The 16,314-nt window shown below is 36.4% G+C and overlaps 1 pseudogene; it reads left to right on the plus strand.

The window, feature by feature from the left end:
• Positions 1 to 676: 676 nt before the first annotated feature.
• The window catches only part of LOC118986777 (GTP-binding nuclear protein Ran-like), a 33,585-nt pseudogene continuing 17,947 nt past the window's right edge, over positions 677 to 16,314 (plus strand).

A 16,314-nucleotide genomic window follows, 5' to 3' on the forward strand; every position in this document is an offset into this window, starting at 1 on the left:
CCCAAATAATATGCTACAGTAAATATTCATCATGTGACTGTTACATGCTAAGCACCAAGTTAAACCCAGAGGAAGTATACTTTAAATAAAGAAGTGAAGAATAGGTAGGGAATAGCTAGGAGAAAGTGACAAAAATGTGTGAACATCTGATGATGCAGGAATGTCTCACACCTTTGAAAACTCCCAGTTAAGTGGCTGGAGGACTGGATATAAAAGGAAGATTTGGAAGATACTGGATGGGAGGGATTAAGGCCAGCCAGGTTTGGATGAAAGGCCGCTAAACCATATTAAACTTCTATTAGAACTTATTCTTCATGCTAAAGGCTCTGAAAAGCTATGAAGGTGTTTTGAACAGAGTTCTCGGTCAACTACATATTTTAGAAGTATTACTTTGGTTCCAGAAAAAGGAATTTACTAGAAGAGAGTAAATAGAGGGAAATAGAGAAAATAGAGGGAAGGAATGGATGGAGAAAACATTCAAAATGTCCAAGTGAGAAATAGAATGATGGGACTTTTCCATCTGGACAAGAAATAACAGGGATAGAATTCACCCTCCTACTTGGAACAACTGAAACAAAGCATATATGAAACAATATGAAACAATACTGACAAAATATTGAAACAATATATGAAAAAATATATGAAACAATATTTTCAATATATCAGATGAGGGACGATGATCCCTGGGAGATGTAAAATGAGGTTCGTTCAACTGCCCCAGCTTACTGCCTTGAAAGACCTTCCAGAATTCTGTACACAGAGAATTTATGCAGAAGGACGTTGGCAGACTTCCTGGGTAGAAGAGAAAACTGAGCTGAAAATCCAGAAAGCCCAAGATGACTTAGAGTTAAAGGAAAAAGCACCAGTGAGATGATAACTTCACAGAGAGTAAGTCCCAGAGAACTACGGAAAGTTCACCTCTAGTATTGTACACTAACAAGTGTTTGTTGGTGCATAAATAAGGGGAGACAGCCAAGGCCCAAGATAAAAAAAAAGCACCTGACATAATTAGAGGAACCAGTACCTGGTGCTCACCCAAGACCAGAAATAGTGCCTGTTCCCACCAGTTAGACTAGGAAACCTTATAGCTCAAGATACATTGTGTAAAAATGCTAAGAAGGGTTTTGACTCAGCAATAGAGAAAAATCAGTCATAGATTAAATGCTGCTCTTGTTTTGAAAAACAAATTTTAAAAACAAGACCAGAACAAATAAAACTGTTTCCAAATAACTGCATTGAGAAAAAAGAGCAAGAATATTTCCAAAAATACAAAAGAATATGTTGGAACCACACTGAAGGGTTGGAAGCACCCTGCCTGGTTCCAGAAGCTGTAACCCCCAGAACTAAGGTTGAGTAAAAAGACCTTGGGACCATAAGCCACTAAGGAAACAAAGCTTATCCCCCTTGCAGGGGCATAGCCTCTGTCATTTGCGTCACCTTGCTTGGCCCCAGGTGGATGACTGATCAGCCAATGATGGGTAAAAGTCCTCAAGGGAGGGCCGACCTCAGACAGGCATGGTTGTAAAGGGGCCATCAGGGAAGGACTTAGGGGATGATAGAAAAGGGGTGATGGAACCTCGCCCCTTGGCTTTTCAGGGGCCTGAGTCCTCATTCTAGCTGTAAAAAGTCTCTGGCAGGGTGGAACTCTGCAGATGGAGCTCCACACACATATAGCCAAGTAACATGCATATTTCCAAGTAAGTAACATTTATATTTCCTGTCATTCAATTTTTTTAAAAAATCATCAGGCACCCAAAGAAGCAGGAAATTATGTTAGGAGAAAAATCAATCAATTGTAACTGACCAGTAACTGGAATAGATGTTAAAATTAGCAAATAGAACATGAAACACATTCATCACTATAATTATATTTTTATATATTTAAAAACCAGAAGGATTGAGCATGTTAAGTAGAGACATAGAAAGTGTATGTATATTTTTACTGTGTATTGAAACATATATATAGGGGTGACAAAAGTAGATTTACATTTGTGAGTTGCAAAACAGTTTACTCATATTAATATTTATTATTGTATTATTTTTCATAAAAAACAACTGTAAACATACTTTTGCCCACACCTGTATTTTATAACACATATAAAATACATATATTTTAGTGTACTAAAATTGGGTAATTTAATTCCTCTAGCTTTATTCTTTTTCTTTCAAAACTGCAATTCTAGTTCTGTTATTTTTCCATTCATATATTAAAATACATTTGCCTATGTCTTCAACAAAAAAAATCTTGTTAACAATTTGGCGGGAGTTGTATTTGTTCTATTGATTAGATTGACATCTTTATTATATTGAACTTTCCAATCCATGAACATAATTTCCCTCTCCATTTATTTAGACCATCTTTATTTCTTTCATAATAGGTTTGTAGTTTTTAGCCTGCATACATAGCAATCAATTTTTTGAGTGGTGTGAACTAGCCTTGCATAACTACAGTAAAATACAATTGAGCCCTGGCTGTGTGGCTCAGTGGATTGGGTACCAGCCTGTGAATCAAAAGGTCGCCTGTTTGATTCCCAGTCAGAGCACGTGCCTAGGTTGTGGGCTAAGTCCCCAGTAGGCAGTATGTGACATGCAACCACACATTGATGTTTCTCTCTTTCTCTTTCTTCTTCTGTCCCCCTCTCTCTAAAACGAAATAAAAGCTTTTAAAAAATACAATTGATTATTATGTATAATTTTAAGTATATTGTTGATTGAATTTGCTAATATTTTCTAATAATGGCTTTGTCTATATTCAAAAGTTCTATTCCTTTTTGGTACAGCTTCTGTTTTGGTATTAGAGTAATGCTAACCTCAATAAAAAGCATGAGAAACTGTTTCCCTCTCCTTTGTTTTTTGGAAGGGATTGGTAGAACTGATACTCTTTAAGCCCTTGGCGGAACTCTTCAGTAAAATCATCTGGAAATAGAAGCCGTTAAATTACAGATACACTTCTCTAATACTCACAGAAGCATTCAAATTATCATTGTGATCTGTGCTGAGTTTGAGTGGTTTGTGGTATTTAAGGAATTGGTTTAGTGCACTGTAGTCTGCTAGGATCTGTCTCCTGGTATAAGGAATGTACTGTTAAAATGCCACCGCCGACAGAAGCTGGATGATGGGTACACGGACCCTCTCTGCATTTTTGTAACTTCTAGTCAGTTTATAACTTTTTTCCAAAATGAAAAGGTGACTAAGAAGTACCTATACTTTTACAACAATCATTAACAATTTGTTAAATTGTGCAAATTGATGCAACTCATCTATTTCTATGAGGGAATTTCTACCGTGTCATTCTTTGTTGTTTATTTTTTTGATAGCAACCATTTCTGGTTTAAATGGCAATAAATAAATAAATAACTCTCTGTCTTTTCTATCCCCAAATTAACTCAGTAGAAAAACACTTCACTGTTGCTGTCTGTACTTCTTGTAGGTAGTATGTAATATAATTGCGTGAGTTAAGCTCTCTCAGGTTGGAAGTGATCTTTTAGGATATGCTGATATTCTCTCAGTTAATAGGGATTTATTTTAATTAAAACCAGCATTCCCAAACACTGACAGACTGATTTTTAGAAATGGAGAGTTATTTAATTATGAGTCAGCCTCCTCTCTCCCTTCATTCTAAGCAGAAGAAACCCCCCCTCTACTTGTTCCCTGGGTTTTGAATTGTTTCCTGGAAGTGCTCAAAGGATCTTTGTTTCATTGTGCTTAGGAAGCAGTCTGTCAGCTATAGCCATCATATCACATTTACACTAATCTTCAGCGCTCCTTGTGGGCTCCTAACGTTCACACCCCCTGCCTGCAGAAAGCGTCGGAAAAGGGTCACTTCTTCTAGCCATGAAAACTCCAATGCCCCAAGCATTCAGACTGGCGGTAAAGGACTAGGAGGATGTTGTGTTGAATGCAGATCTGGGAAAATAACCTCTTCACTAACTGTGGGCCACACTTCTGTGAGCACAGACCCTGCCCTGCAGGGCCCCTGGACTCACAGTGCCTACGTAAACAGTTCCATCAGATTTGGTCATAATTTCTTGCTCTGGATACCACACAGTTCTTTCAATAGTAAGGGGAAAATTATATGTCTTTCTAACCCCTTTTGCTAAGTTGAATTCCCTGTTAAAGGGTAATGAACTCAGAATTAAAGAAACATTTTCTTTATTCTTTTTCTGTCAAAAAATCCCTACCCATAATTAAAATTCTTCCCTTCTTCTCTAATTATAAAACAAAGATGTTTACAAGTATGAATATTGATATTCGTGATAGGTAGGGTTAGAAAAAGTACTAGCAGCTTCTGAACCACCTTAAATAGTGAAAATTTTCCTGTCCCAAAAGAACATATGGGAAGAAGGAAAAACATGAACAACAACAAGCCAGCCTGATAGAAATCGCAATAAAGTAGTAGCTCTAGTGAAAATCGGGTGCACCTGACTCTTTGTTCTACAGGAATGTTTGGAACCTATGGTGAATTAGCAACATTCTGATTCTCTACCCTGAATTCGTGAGATTAAAGATTCCTTCTTGGTATACCTAATATTCAGATGTCCCAAGCGAAAGTTAGGAATTGTTCATTGTATCAGTATTACTCCTGTTTGAAAGAATTCATCAGGCAACTAACTGACCATCCAGTCGTGGATCAGGCATTTAGCCCTGATGTGATCAGCCATGGAAAACTGTCCCTAGACAGTACTCTTAGATAGGCAAAGTTCCCAGAACACCATAAATACTTTTGCAATTGAGATCTTTTCTTTCTTTCTTTTTATTGTTGACACTCTTACAGATGTTTCCATTTCCCCACCTTCGCCTGCCTTCATGAGATTGAAATCTGGTAGCTGATGGTCATGTTTAACGCCTCAAGTACAATACCTTAAATAAATACAAGAAGACTGTTAAGCCAGTTCATTGCTGGCACAAGCCCCAAAGTCAAACAAACCAAGGTTTCTACCTTGTATGTTTCTACCTACAAAATATAAGTCTGATATTTATGTCTTGCTATGTAAGTGTTCGTTTATTGAGTAAAATGATTTAATCTATGCCTGTTTGTTTATTTTAGGATAAAAATAAATGGTAGAAGTAGGGGTGTTACAGACTGAATATTTGTGCCCCCCTAAAATTCACATGTTAAAATTCTGATACCTAATATGATATTAAGAGGTGAGGCCTGTGACCAGCAATGAAGTCATGAAAGTGGTACCTTCATTAGTGGGATTAGCACCCTTATAAGAAGAAAGACGGAATCTTAATCACTCACTCTCTGTTCCCCATCACGTGAAGATACAGGAGAATACAGTCATCTCCAAGCCAGAAAGTGGGTCCTCACCAGGCACAGGACCTGCCAGCACATGGATATTGGACTTTCTACCATCCATAACTGTGAGAAGTAAATATTGGTTGTTTAAGCCACTCAGTCTGTGGCATTTTGTTATAGCAGCTCAAAACTGACCAAAAAAAAAACCCTCCAGCTAATGCATAAATAGCATTTGGGAATTAGTTAGTAATGATAAATGTATTATTAATAACAAACTATTAGTAAGTGCTACATGAAAAAAGGATATCAAAGTCAATTCATAATCACAGATGGTTTTTTGGAGCATTTCCATCAAGTACTACTAAAAGCACTTCACATATATTAATTTATTCAATCCTCACAAGAAACCTGTGAGGCTTTAGATTATGCAACTAAGAAACAGAGAGCTTAAATAATTCACCCAAAGTCACATAACTAGAAAATGGCAGAGACCGGATGTGATCTGACTATAGACCTTGGGCTCCTAACTAATGCACCGAATTACTTTTAAAATAAATTTAGGAAATATTATGTCAAGCAGATTTCTTCAATAGGACATATGAGAGAGTGTTATGTTAAAGTGTACTGAATCTAAATATGAGATAGAGTTTATATTTATTATGCTGAATTTATTTGTGTTTTATGATTCACCCCACAGGATATTCTGGGGCCTTATTTTGGAAATTGTTGCTCAAGGTATAAAAATTCATTCCATAAAAATCAGTTTTATTTTCCTTTATGGTCAATTCCCATTCATAGTAAATTCCTAAAGTTTGAAAGTGGAAGAATTCTATGCATGGCACCAGCATTGTGCCATTATGATGTCTCTCACATAAACAATATACATGAGTTGACTTAGAAATTGGTAAGAGGCATATTCCATTAGAAGCTTAAATGTTTGTTCACATATCTGTTTCAAAGGCATCAGGAAAAGAAGTAGCTTGATACAGAGAGTCTTCAAGATCACTTGAAGTGGAATGAGTTCTATCATCACCAAAAAGGACACAGAGAAGGATCATGATATCACATCCCAGAAAATGGGAACAATAATGCTGAAATTTGGCAGGGAGACGGAGAGAGTAAAGTTCCTTCTAAGAGGCGCATTTCAATATGAGAGTAAGTTAGACATTCTCAAGTAATAAATAACCCAGGTACCAGACCTGCAGTGATGGTCTAATCTAAAATAGTGGGATACTTGTTTCTTTCTGCATTGCTTATGCACAAAGACAGTTCACTAATAATGAGGATTTATAATATATGTGTTACCTGTACATTTGATACTTGTTGCATGTAATCCTCAAATAGAATTTCTCATAGAGGATCTGTTAGAGTTTTAGGAAGCTACCTTGATGGTGTGCAGTGGAGAACCAGGGGACATAATGCTCCTGTATTCTCAAATATTCTACAATGGCACTCCTGAGTCCTACTTTCTCTGAACAGGAAACATGAGATGGTATGAGGTTGAAAAAGGAGGAAGTGAATGCCTAGGGCAAGAAGGAGGTAAAGGGGCAATGCAGTTAACACGGAGTGTGCAGCAATCGTCCCAGTTTGAACTCCTGAGCTAGACAGCAGCCATGATGTTAGAAGAGGACTTTCCACAGTCTTCAGTCTCCCCATTTTCATAACCTCCTTTGCTACCCCAGGAGCTTCTTCCTTTCCAACACCTAACCAGGTACAACATTAGTTTTCTCATGTTTAACTAAAGCCCAAGGGAAAGGAGCAAATTCAGAAGGGAAAATTAGCCCTGGCTGGTGTAGCTCAGTGAATTGAGTGCGGGCCTGCGAACCAGAGTATCACGGTTCGATCCCCAGTCAGGGCACACGCCTGGGTTGCAGGCCAGTTCCCAGCAGGGGACCCATGGGAGGCAACCATACATTGATATTTCTCTTCTTCTCTCCTTCCCTTCCCTTCTAAAAATAAATAAATATAATCTCAAAAAATAAAATAAAATATATTTTTTTAAAAAAGAAGGGAAAATTATAGCTCTGTTTTCTCATTGATTGAAAATGTGATAACGTGATAATATTTTTCTGTTGTTAGGCTTGCTATGTTGCTTGTTTGATATAAAATATGTAAATACAATAAAGCAATATTTTAAAAGCTGAGAAATATTGATATAGTAAGGTAAATCATAATAGTAGCATATTATTATTAATGTCATTAAATGTATAGATCATACACTTATTTATTAAGAGCACACATGCTGTATATATTATCGCCTTCAACACTGTGTCAAAATTAATTTGATCTTTAGGAACATGTGGTTTCAGTGAAGTTAAAGAAGGTCTTACATAACTGTATACTGAGAACACAGTGTTATATTACAGTTGCTCAGTAAATATTTGTAGATTGGATGGATGATCAAAGTTCAACAAATCCTTCTAGAGTAAAATGAACAATTTCTTTTTTTCATATATCTCCTGCATGTACATAAGGTTTTCAATATTTATATTTCTTTCTACAAACTTAATTTTAGCTATAGCTTCCATATATGAATTTCCTATGTCTCTACATAATATTATATTCAATTTCAAAACTTCGTACTTTTATTGGAATTTTTTATTTATTTAGTTCAGTTCAATCTCCTACATAAGTTGCTCAGTCTTCAGATATATACTTTTATTGCTATAATATTGAATCAAATCAAGTCCTCTCTATCATCTCCTACTTCCTTCTCAGTGCAAGTGGGACTCAGGAGTGCCATTCTCAATTATTATGTAGAATATTCATCTTAAACCATTAGATTATATTTAGCATTTATAAGTTCACAAGTATTAACATTACTTTGAATTTGTACACGTATTCTTACTAATGGCTTAGATACACAAATTCATCCATTTATCTGCAACAAAGCATAGAGAAAATAAAAATGTTTTAATAATGAATAATTTCTTCAGACAAATATTTCTTGTCCTTCACTAAATCTAAACATTACTAAATAACTAAATTCTGAATAATATCTACTTCACATTACATTTTTAAATAAAAAAGAAAAATTCTGGGGACTAATGACATTAAAAATATACACAACTTTATATTCCTATATTGTCATCATAACATATTATACAAATAAAATACAAGAAAAGAAAAATAATTACTGGATCTAGCACAATAAGATTCTAAAATACATTTCAAATTATTATTAATAAACTATTTGACACTTTATTAAGTATAAGCAAACGTATGTATAGAAAAGAATAGCAATTCCAGAAAGAGACATAAGCATACTTAAGAATTAACTTTATGATAAAATTAATATCATGTATCAATGGACAAAGATTTAAAATAGCACTCTGAGAATTCATTTACTACTTAGAAATGGAAGAACTTAAATCTTTATCTCATACTTTAACCTCAGATGATTTTTAGGAGTTCGGCTTCTGACCAAGGTAGAGTAGCAAACATCCAACTAGTTTTTTTTACCATCAATAGAAAACTGGGCAAAAATATATGAAACAACTGAGGGACAGGAAATAAACCAGTGAGCCTTGTATGGCCCTGGATTTCTGTTTTGTAATCACAGTCTAGAACTTAGTTCATGGTGAAGATTCCGAAAAGAACACAATAATTTTGTTAAAAGAAAAAGTTCTTTCAATAAAAAGTTCTTTCAGAGATTTAAGGAGATTCAGGTGTTTGGAAATCGCAGGACAGCTTCCCACAGATGAGGGATCTACACAGAAAAAGGCTCCAGAAATACGCACAGTGAGGTCCTTGATGCTTTGGTTGAATATATGGAAAACTTGTATGTTCAAGACTTCAAAACAATGTTGGACAAGGTTTTAATACCTCTAAAGAAATGCAGAAATATACTATGTTCATGAATTCATGGATTCCATATTGTTTCAGTAAGTCTCCACATGTTAGCTACAGCTTCAATACAATTCCAATAAAATAAACAGGCTTTTGGTGATAATTATTAAGTTGATTAATTCTAAAATTATATGGAAATGCGAAATGAAACAAGATTAACCAAAATAGTTTTCTTACAACACAAAGTTGAAGCACATGCATTAATTTCAAGAAAATTGCAGCTACCAAATCAAGACAATTTGTCATTGGTATAAGAATCAAGCTATAGATCAAAGGTACAAAATACAGAGTATTGAGTAGACTACACATGTGTGGTTAATTAATCTTTGACAAATATGACAAGGTAATTCAATGGGCTAAAGGTAATATTTTCAATAAATGGTGCTAGAACAACTGGGTATAAATATGGAAAACAAAGCATTAATCCTTATCTCACAGAATACAAAAATCTAGCTCAATATGAATTTTTGAAAAAATCTTTAAATTTATGTATTTAACATTTCAATTAAAAAATATAGGACACAAATATTGGCAGAAATCTTGAAGAAGAAAAACAATGGGGGAAGTATTTCAAACCATACTACAAAACCATAGTAACTTAAACAGCATGGAAATGGTAGAAAACGAATACAAAGGTCAAAAAAACTGAATAGAGGAAACAGAAATAAACAGACAACTATACAGTCAGTTAATTTCTGAAAAGGAAGCAAGAAGATACAATGGGGTAAAGACAGTCTAGTCAATAAATGATGTTTGAGAAATTGAACAGATAGATGAAAAAAGTGAAACTTGACCACCTTCTTAAACCATATACAAGAATAAACTCATAATGAATTAAAGATTCAAATGTAAGACCTAGAAGAAAACATAGACAGTAAAATCCCTGACATTTCTCCTACCAATATTTTTTCTGACATATTTCCTCAGGCAAAGGAAATAAAAAATCGATAAATAAACAAATAGTACTACATCAAACTAAAAGGCTTTTGTGAGGCAAGGATAACCATCGACAAAATGAAAAGACAACCTACTGAATGGAAGAGGATACTCACCAACAATGTACCCAATAAGGGGTCAATTTATAAAGAACTCAAACAACTCATCACCAGAAAAAACAAACAACTTAATTTAAAAGTAGACAAAAGACTTGAATAGACATTTCTCTAAAAAGGACATACAGATGGCCAATAGACATATGAAAATCACCAGTCACCAGAGAACTACAAATCACAACTACAATGAGCTACCATTTCACACATTTCAGGATGGTTATCATCAATAAATCAAAAAACACCTAATGCTGTTAATGATGAGAAGAAAAGGGAACTCTCATGCACTGTTCGTGGGAATACAGATTGGTGCAGCCACTGTGGAAAGCAGTATGGAGTTTCCTCAAAAAATTAAAAGTGAAATTACTTTATGGCCCAGCAATATTACTTATGGGTATCTAGCCAATGAAGCGGAAAACTAATATGAAAGAATATACAAGGGGGCCCCCCAAAACTGGAACTATCTTCTGGATAGTGAGCCCCTTGTAGTACAGGCTTCCCCCTGCTACATGAGTGTTCTAGGGACTTACCTGCATTAGTGTACTAGCTGGCATTGTTGTGAGAAGTTGCATTTGGCCTATGTGAAATTTTTTTGAAGACTCAACGAGTTCGCCCATTTCATGATAGGTGATATGTGAGTACACCTGCCCACACCCCTCTGAGTGTTCAGCAATTTTTAACCAAAACCATATGACCCTCATTCCCCACCCTCCCTATTCACATGATCATGTCCTGAGTGACTCTTTTCCCCAATGAAATAAATCCACAAAGGGAAACATTTTGCCAATGTGGAAGAGGTGAAACAAACAAAAAAATTGCAGAAGCACTAAAAAGCATAAAAATTAATGAGTTTAAAAACTGTTTTGAGCAGTGGAATAAAGATCTAGATAGGTGTATTACATCAACTGGAGAGTACTTTGTAGGTGACTGAAGTTTAAACCTGTAAGAATAAATACACAATGGTTCATAAATAATTCCTTTCTAGGGGATCCCCCCATGTACGTTAATGGAATTTGCTTTCCCATTGCCCCTATACACAGGAGAATGAACACTATTAAAGAAAATTACAGCCATAAATTTACATTATTTAATTATGCTTAGATTCTGTTTCCTAAAATTTCATTGTATAGCTTTCTAACCAAGGTTTCTAATCAATTATTTCTTCTGTTGTCCATAGTTGTTGCATATTTTCTTCACTTCTCTCATTCTAATTCTTCCCTTTCTTCTATTATTCTTCGTTTCATACTTTATTTAGAGAGAAAAGGCAAAGTTCAAGAAAAAAATCATTCTGTGACATTTTCCCTGTCACTATCCAACAAATTCATGTTGCCACATTTATTTCATTCCCTTTCTTTGTCTTAGTGGTGAATCATGGTGCCTGTGTTCTAGATCTTACTCTTTTCTCTTCATCCGTTTGTACTCAGGTCTGCACTTTTCCTGGCTCCGCATTTCGTTGATTAGTCCCCTTATGATCAACCTTTTTTCTCTTATTTGTATGCATTGAAATTTAAACATGTTCAAATTACTAATATTACTTTTAAAAAAGCTTTCTTTAACACCTACTGCTTAACCTAACATTTTATTATTCTATTCAATGATGATGAGAAACTTGTTTACACTTCTCCTGAAAGAATGCCTTATTTTTCGTAGTTATTTCTGGGACAATTTGCTAAAGCCAGATGCAAAATGTAACTGAGCAGTTTGCATAATTACGAGATAACATAAACATACAGACTTTCTAAGTAACCTGGTGTGACTTGGACAATAATGAAGAAGGAATAACACCTGAGACTTAGTTGACTCAAATGCAGCATTTCAGGTATTCCTGTGAGAACAGAAATAAAATACCCATATTTTGCCAATTAAATGCATACCTTTTTGCCCAAAATCTTGAGGGACAAGTAAAGATGTGCATTATACATGGGTAGAATGATTACATACCAATTGGGTATAATAACCCCATGTATAATGTACACAAAAACATGGCTGCAAAATACGGTAGTTCCTTTTTCTGCTTTTGAGAACACTTGCCTCCTCTTTCTTGAATGTCTTTTAAGATCCTCACTCAAGGCAATTACCTGTTAATGGGACACCCAATCGCCCCACCTTGTTTGGGTTTTCTATTGCTGCTGGAACAAATTACCTTAGATAGTGGCTTAAAACAGCATCAAGGTTTGTCTTACAGTTCTCTGAGTCAGAAGTTCAACATCATGATACATGGGCTAAAATCAAAGTGACAGCAACACTTTATTCTCTTTTGGAGGTTCCAGGACAGAATCTGCTTCCTTGGCTTCTCTGACTTCTAGAAGCTGCCTACGGTCCTTGGTTCATGTTTCCTGCTCCATCTTCAAAAGTAGCATGAAAGATCCTCTGATATCCCATCACACTGACCTCCTCTTCCGAACTCCCTCTCCCTTTCTTAAAGGAACTTATGATTACATTGACCTCACTGGAGTAACTCAGGACACAGCCCAGGATCCTTGATCACACTGTGAGAGCCTTTGCTACGTAAGGTAACATATGTTCTGAGAATTAGAATGAGGCCATCATTGGGGGCCCATCCTTGTTGCCGCTGGATCCATAACTGTGGTCACTAATAAGCATGCCTCAGAGTGGCAGGTACAAAGTCCAAATGGGGAAGAAATAGCTCATTTACCAAAAGAATGACACTATTTGTCTAATGTACATGGAGCATACCTGATGCATAGATGTGGGCGTGCATTTTCTGAGTATGAGACCAAGATGGACAGAATATAACAGGAGATGGTACCAATTTTTTGAAATGGGTAAATTTGCCAGATATTCTAGATTGTATATGTTAACTTGAGCAGCTAGAAATATCTTTAGTAATTTGTTTTGTTGACAATTAAATGAGATCCGTATGCCAGAACTTCCCCAGCATAATGTAGAAAAAGGAGTCCAAAAGTTTAAGGAAATAAGTGTTTGAAATATTTATCATTTATAACCTCTGCACTCCTTATCTATTATATATTCTAAGGAGAGCTAGAGGATCCTTGCTTAACTAAGGCATTAGAAACCAGTGTCCTTGAAAGCCTGTGGTGGCTGACTTCTGTAGGTCAGTGATGACCACAGGGAATGCTACCAGTGAGACAGGTTCCCTAACTGTATTAGGGATGATGGGATGCAGAGTAACATAGGCTAAGTATCAGTGGTCAAATAGAACAAAAGGGTTACAATAATGGGCAGCAGGAATAGGGTATAATGTAAATATTGTAGCCCACCGTGATCTTTGGAGAAGGCTAGTCTTTTGAAAATGGTATGTACCTAAAATGTATTTACTTATCGATGGCACCAGCAAGATAACAAAGCTGATTTAAAAAACTATAGGGTAGTCCTCCAGCCAAGATAGAGGCATAGATGGAAACACTGTACCTCTTCGTACAATCAAGTTTAAAGACAAAAAAGTTTTAGTAACAAAAAACACAACCAAAACACAGAAAATTGAACTGTATGGAAGTCCGACAACAATGAACCATTCATCCAGAATGGTAAGAAGGGCAGAGCCAGTGGCTGGCAGAGCGGGGTTGTGCAGGAAAACTCGGCCAAACCTACCCAGGAGTGTCAGCGGTGGTTGGCAGATCCCAGGAGTGGGGTTGCAGGAGGAAGACCCAGTGAGGGTGCAAGGCGTCAGGCTGACCACATTCACACATACATGCGCAGATAAACCAGGCAAAGGAGCAAGCAGTGAGACAGACCATGCAGGCCCCAGCAGCTTCCAGGAAGCAGCAGAGGGAACCCCCATTGCCCCGGAGCATCACAACCTGAAGACTGAGTTGCCCTGCCCAGGTGAACACCTAGGGCTCCGCCCCTCATATGTAACAGGCTCGAACAGACCAAAACATTATGGCTCAAGAACAGCTCAAAGCCCCAGAGCCAATAACTCTGAGCAACCAAGAAATAGCCAACTTATCAGATGCACAGTTCAAAATACTGATGATCAGGATGCTCACAGAACTGGTTGATTTTAGTCACAAATTAGAGGAACAAATGAAAGCTAAACTAACTGAAATGAAGGGACATGCACAGGAAACCAATAGTGATGGAAAGGAAACGGGAACTCAAATCAAGGGAGTGGACCAGAAGGAAGAAAAAAATGACCAAACAGAAAAGAATGAAGAAATGAGAATTCAAAAAAATGAGGAGAGGCTTAGGAACCTCCAGGATATCTTTAAACGTTCCAACATCCGGATTATAGGGGTACCAGAAGGGGGAAAGAAAGAGCCACGAGAGGAAAACTTATTTGAACAAATAATAAAGGAGAACTTCCCCAGTCTGGCAAAGGAAATAGACTTCCAGGAAATCCAGGAAGCTCAGAGAGTGCCAAAGAAGTTGGACCCAAGGAGGAACACACCAACGCACAACATAATTACATTAGCTAAGATTAAAATGAAGGAGAGAATCTTAGAAGCAGCAAGATAAGGGGACAGTCACCTACAAAGGACTTCCCATCAGACTGTCAGCTGATTTCTCAAAAGAAACCCTATAGGCAAGAAGGGGTTGGAAAGAAGTATTCCAAGTCATGAAATCCAAAGACCTACAGCCAAGATTGCTTTATCCAGCAAAGCTTTCATTTAGAATGGAAAGGCAGATAAAGTGCTTCTCAGATAAGGTCAGGTTCAAGGAGTTCATCATCACCAAGCCCTTATTTTATAAAATGTTAAAGGGATTCATTTAAGAAAAAGAAGATAAAAAATACAAACAGTGAGAGGACAGCAAACTCACAGTTATTAACAACCACACCTAAAACAAAAGCAAACTAAGAGGACAGCTAGATCAGGAGTGGAACCATAGAAATGAAGATCACATGGAGGGTTAGCAACAGGGGAGTGGGAGGAGGAGAAGGGAGGGAAAGGTATAGAGAATAAGTAGCACAGACGGTAGGTAGAAATTAGACAAGGGAGCTGACAAAAATAGTATGGGAAATATAGAATCAAAAGAACTTATGACACATGGACATAAACTAAAGGGGAGGGAATAACGGAGGAGGAGGTGTGCAGGGTGGAGGGCAGTGAAGGGGGGGAAATAGAACAACTGTAATGGCATAATCAATAAAATATATTTTAAAAAAATAAAATAAAATTCAGCCAAAAAAACCCTATAGGGTAGATATAATTATTTATAGCCATGAGGGAAGAAATGCTGGATTAAGATTTCTGAATTATATACAAACAATGTCGATATCCTAGAGGGTAGACAAAGTTTCCAATGGCATAAAAATTATTTGTCCTGCATCTCTACAGGATGAAATCAATCTGTATTGCTCTAAAAACAAAATCACCTGCATCACTACTCATTTTCTACTCACCCACCTACCATTAAAAATTTGCAAAATGCCACAATCAAACACACAGGTATCTAACCCTAGGGGTTAGATAATCCTTCTTAAATAAAGCTACTACCACAAGCTGTCCTATGAACCTGATGTTCCATGATGTTGAGCATCTTTTCAAGTGCTTGTTGGCCTTCTATGTGTCTTCTTTGGAAAAAAATTTCTATTCATATCATCTGCCCATTTTTTAACTGACAACAAAAAGGGGGTTCTGTGGAGAGTAATCTTTAAGGGAGATCTGATCATGAATTCCTAATGGGTAGGTCTTGCCCCAGACATATAACTTCTTTATTAAATATTTATCTTTGCCTTATGCAAGCCCTTTCTATTCTTTCTGTGCATTTAGGGTAACACATCATTGAAATGCCCCCTTTCAGACCTCTCCTTTTAATACTGACCACTTTTTCAAACCCTTCTTTCCAAAGGGTACCCATCCTCAACAGAGCACACAATCTTAACTATCTTTCATCTGATCTCATGTTGCTCCCTGCCACCTCTGTGTAATCTTGTTCACATTTTCTCCTCAATTTCAAGGGCATGGAAGACACTACAAACTCACTTCTCTGAAGAATTTCTATCAATACATTGAGATATTCGTGTACCTGTTGTTTGACTCAAAATAATTTTTATAAAAATTCTCTACAAATTTGGATGTTACTGCATATTTGTTTTGTTGTTGTTGTTGTTGTTATTGAATTGTACGAGTTGTTAATACATTTTGAATATTAACCCCTCATCAGCAATATGACTTACAAATATTTTTATCTCATTCAGTAGGTTTGCTTTTCCATTTTGTTGATGGTTTATTTTGCTGTACAAAAGTA

This window comes from Sturnira hondurensis, unplaced genomic scaffold (genome assembly GCF_014824575.4).
Source record: "Sturnira hondurensis isolate 20B ecotype Veracruz unplaced genomic scaffold, ASM1482457v3 Scaffold0004474, whole genome shotgun sequence".
NCBI lineage: Eukaryota > Metazoa > Chordata > Mammalia > Chiroptera > Phyllostomidae > Sturnira > Sturnira hondurensis.